The sequence below is a fragment of the Portunus trituberculatus genome, chromosome 2 (assembly GCF_017591435.1).
Source record: "Portunus trituberculatus isolate SZX2019 chromosome 2, ASM1759143v1, whole genome shotgun sequence".
In the NCBI taxonomy this organism is placed as follows: domain Eukaryota; kingdom Metazoa; phylum Arthropoda; class Malacostraca; order Decapoda; family Portunidae; genus Portunus; species Portunus trituberculatus.
The window spans coordinates 2,890,719-2,895,718 of record NC_059256.1 but is presented as its reverse complement, the minus strand read 5'-3'; the positions used below and the strand labels follow the sequence as shown (position 1 = coordinate 2,895,718).

Genomic DNA, 5,000 nt, shown 5'->3' with positions numbered 1-5,000 from the left:
GAAGAAGAGGAAGAGGAGGAGGAGGAAGAAGAAGAGGAGGAGGAGGAGGAGGAGGAGGAGGAGGAGGAGGAGCTGACCTGGATTCCTTGAGCTCTACTGAGGGACATGGTTTAAGGGGGGGGGGTCAGCTCCTCCCTGGCACCCCCCCTGGCCCTATCCTATATAAGACCCTTGCAACACAGTTTTACCAGCAGTTCCCTCTTGGACGCAAACCCGTACGGACCTTCGTTTCTCGCCTCCCTCCCCTCCCCCCCTGCCCAGTGTATGTACCGTGGGGTGTACCGTGGGTGTACCGTGTCTAGTGACGTGTGTGTGTGTGTGTGTGTGTGTTTTTTTTCTGTATGTCTGTGTGTCTAATATCTCTCTCTCTCTCTCTCTCTCTCTCTCTCTCTCTCTCTCTCTCTCTCTCTCTCTTTACATATTTGCCTTTTTCTCTCTTTTTCTCTCTCTCTCTTTATGTCTGTCTGTCTGTCTGTGTGTCTGTCTATCTATTTATCTATCCATCCGTGTGTCTGTCTGTCTGTCTGTCTGTCTGTCTGTACGTATGTGTAATATTAATCTGCTCTCTTATTAAATTATATATATAAAAAAATTACCACTAATAATTACTTTTACATTATTTTTCTCCATTTAGCAAGTGTTACATTAATCTTGAAAACCACCACCACCACCACCACCACCACCACCACCACCACCACCAAAAACAGTGAAATTGTCATCAAGAGAGAGAGAGAGAGAGAGAGAGACACTGTACAGGCTTAAAAAAAAAACAGTGAAATCATACAACAGTGCAGTGAAATCCCTTGAAACATCCTTGGAATACCTCATCACTGCTTCGGGCAACAGTGACACAGCATCCTTGTCACTGCCACAGGATTTACAGCAGCGTGTCTCTTTCACTGCTAGCCGCTGTGACAAGACCAAGGCTTCCGATCACTGCTAGAAGTCACTGCTGATGAGAAAATGGCATTGTGAAGCTGATAGTTATTTTTTCACTGCTCATATCTTCGTCACTGTTGGAAAAAGTCACTGTTTTCTACAACGTTGCCCTGAAAATTTGGGTTATCACTGTCGGAAGTTACGGTGAAGCTAACAGTTATTTTTCACTGCTCGTGTCTTCGGCACTGCTAGAAAAATCACTGTTTCTATTCTGCAGTGAAAATTTTGGGTTATCACTGTTGCGAGTCACTGCTGAGAAAAGGAGACGTTGTAGTGGAGCTAAGATTTATTTTTCACTGCTCATGTCCACGTCACTGCTAGAAAAATCACAGTTTCTATTCTGCAGTGAAATTTTTTAGTTATTATCACTGTTCCGAGTCACTGCTGAGAAAAGGAGACGTTGTGGTGGAGCTAAGATTTATTTTTCACTGCTCATGTTCACGTCACTGCTAGAAAAGGTCACTGTTTTTATTCTGCAGTGAAAATTTAGGTTAATATCAAAGTTGAGTCACTGCTAAGAGGAAAAGATACTATGAAGCTAACCAATATTTTTTTTCACTGTTCATGTCTTCGGCACTGCTAGAAAAATCACTGTTTCTATTCTGCAGTGAAAAATTTGAGTTATTATCACTGTTGCGAGTCACTGCTGAGAAAAGGAGACGTTGTAGTGGAGATAAGATTTATTTTTCACTGCTCATGTTCACGTCACTGCTAGAAAAGTCACTGTTTCTATTCTGCAGTGAAAAATTTGGGTTAATATCACTGTTGCGAGTCACTGCTGAGAGGAAAAGTTACGGGGAAACTAACCATTATTTTCACTGCTTATATATTCTTCACTATTGGAAAATTTCACTGTTTCTACAATTCTACAGTGAAAATTTGGTTTAATATCACTGTTGCGAGTCACTGCTGAGAAAAGAAAACGTTGTGGTGAAGCTAACAGATACTTTTTCACTGTCCATTTCTCCGTCACTACTGGAAAATTTCACTGTTTCTATTTTGCAGTGAAAATTTGGGTTATCATCACTGTTGCTAATCACTGCTACGAGGAAATGTTACGGTGAAGCTAATCATTATTTTTTTCACTGCTCATGTGTCCGTCACTGCTGAAGAGACTCTGTTTCTTCATTTTGCAGTGAAAATTTTAAGTTATTGTCACTGTTACGAGTTGTGGTGAAGCTTAGTTATTTTCACTACTCGTCTCCTCGTCACTGCTGGAAGATTTCACTGTTTCTACAATACTGCAGTGAAAATTTTAGGTTATTATTACTGCTACAAATCACTGCTAAGAAGAAGTGATGTGGTGAACCTAACAGATATTTTCACTGCGCTTATATTCGTCACTGCTGGAAAAGTCACTGTTGAGAAGATGTTACAGTGAAAATTTCGGTTATCATCACTATTGAGTCACTGCTGAGTGGAGAAGTTACGGTGAAGTTAACGAATAATTTTCACTGCTCTTATCTCCGTCACTGCTAAAATAAACAGTTATTTCAATGCTACAGTGAAAATCTAGGCTATTATCACTGTTGAGTCACTGTTGAGGAGAAAAGACGTGAAACTAACATTTTCACTGTCCGCACATTCGTCACAGCAAGAAGATTTCACTGCAATTGACACAGCAAACACACACGCGTCTGTCACTACTAGCACTGTCACATATCACTGCTACTACGAATAAACAGTGCTATAACGCATTTCACCACCATTTCACTGCCACACATCACTGCTACTACGAAAAAACAGTGCTATAACGCATTTCACCACCATTTCACTGCCACACATCACTGCTACTACGAAAAAGAGTGTTATAACGCATTTCACTGCTAAGCCTCATTTTCAAGACACTATCACTGTTATCTTCACCTCAAATCACTGTAGAGACACTATCAGTCACTGTATCACTGCCACGTATTAACAGTGAAGTCAGGTGTAGCTACCCTCCCTCTCCCCATCCCTACCTCCTCTCCCCCCTCCTCCTCTGTACCGCTCTGTAGGTCACTGTCAGAAGCTAGGTCACTGTTACTAAACCAGGTCACTGCTCCTTCTCTTCCTCCTCACTCCATCCCCCCCTTCCTCCTCCTCCTCCTCTCCCGGGCCCTTAGTCATTCTTATGTTGGTTAGTCTACTATTACTACTACTACTACTACTGCTACTACTACTACTACTACTACTACTTCTGCTACGACCACTACTACTACTACTACTTTTATTGCTGTTACTACAATTACTACTACTATTGGTACCATCACTACTACTACTACTACTACTACTACTACTACTACTACTACTACTACTACTACTACTACTACTACCGTTATAACCAGTGCCGTTTCCTTCATTAATAGGTCAACGCACACACACACACACACACACACACACACACACACACACACACACAAAATTAGTAAGCAGTGTGTGTGTGTGTGTGTGTGTGTGTGTCCAGCTGGTCATCGTCCCGTTAAGTGTGCGCGCGCGTTGTGCTTCTGAATGCGTACGTGTGTGTGTGTGTGTGTGTGTGTGTGTGTGTGTGTGTGTGTGTGTGTGTGTGTGTGTGTGTGTGTGTGTGTGTGTGTGTGTGTGTGTGTGTGTGTGTGTGTGTGTGTGTGTGTGGGATAATAGGAAGAGCCACTGACCCAGAGAGAGAGAGAGAGAGAGAGAGAGAGAGAGAGAGAGAGAGAGAGAGAGAGAGAGTCAATGATATGGAAGAGGAATTTTCTCATTAAGTGGAAAGTTGTCCGCTCTCTCTCTCTCTCTCTCTCTCTCTCTCTCTCTCTCTCTCTCTCTCTCTAATCATATCATATAACAGTAGTAGTAGTAGTAGTAGTAGTAGTAGTAGTAGTAGCAGCAGCAGCAGCAGCAGTAGTAGTAGTAGTAGTAGCAATAGTAGTAGTAGTAGTAGTAGTAGTTAGAGATGCATTAACCACTGACATGCTGACCCACATTCACGTCACCTGAGTGGATAGCGGATATTTACCCTACCCTCTTTCTTCCCCGAGTGGATATTTCTCCTTACGTGTGGATATGAAGAGAGTACCAACATAAATTTCACTGTTCGAAGGTGGTTGTATCTTTAAAAGCGGGTATTTGTGGATATTTCACAGGTTTTTAGGATATTCACACGATTTCACGAGTGGATGTCGCTTTATAGTCAGATTTGAGCTTCCAGTGTTTGTGTTTTGATATGCGGGTATTATTTGTGGATATCTTACAACGTGTGTGGATATTGAGAGAACAATCCATATATCTCATGCTAACTTGAGATGTTTTGAGTACAAGTGGGTATTTTTGCAGCACACATGGATATTGTGTGGATATTTGTGGATATCACGTGTGGATATTAAGAAAAACCCACATATTATCACGAGTAGGTATCCCAAAGATCATTTCTGAGTATGAGAGGGCATTTTTACAGCACTCATGGATACTTTGTTGATATTTGTGGATATTACGTGTGGATATTACGAAAAACCCACATAAAGTCGCCAGAAGATGTCACAAGTGGATATTTTCACACCGCACTTGAATATTTTGACTATAAGAGGGCATTTTTACAGCACACATGGATACCGTGTGGATATTTGTGGATATCACGTGTGGATATTACGAAAAACCCACATAAAGTCGCCAGAAAGTATTATAAGTGGATATCTTAAGATTACACTTAAATGTTTTAAGTATAAGCGGGTATTTCTACAACAGACATGGATACTTTGTGGATATTACGTGTGGATATTATGAAAATACCCAAATAATGTCATCACAAGATGTCATAAGTGGATATTTTAACTCCACACAAGAATATGTTTGTACATATATGTGTGGATATGCGTGTGGATATGTGTGTGGATATGTGTGTGGATATACTAAAATATAACGCGTGGATATCTCAACACACACAAATACTATATCCAAAACTAGACAATTTCAACATAAGCGGATATCACATTAACCCACATGCGGATATACCAACCAAAACTGGATAAAAAAAAGAAAAGAAAAGCGGATATCGTTTTAAACCCGCACTATAAAAAACACACAACTGGATATTATCTCAAAGT

General features: G+C 40.9%; 1 protein-coding gene and 1 long non-coding RNA gene across 2 annotated transcripts in view; both read left to right on the top strand.

Annotated features, from left to right (window-relative positions):
- The window catches only part of LOC123502564, a 19,812-nt gene that overhangs the window by 2,822 nt on the left and 11,990 nt on the right, over positions 1-5,000 (top strand). The window lies entirely within an intron of this gene.
- Positions 196-5,000, top strand: part of LOC123502542 — a 16,795-nt gene continuing 11,990 nt past the window's right edge. The window contains exon 1 of the mRNA XM_045251664.1: positions 196-262. The gene's annotated coding sequence lies outside the window, so the exon portion shown is untranslated. The remainder of the gene's footprint in view (positions 263-5,000) is intronic.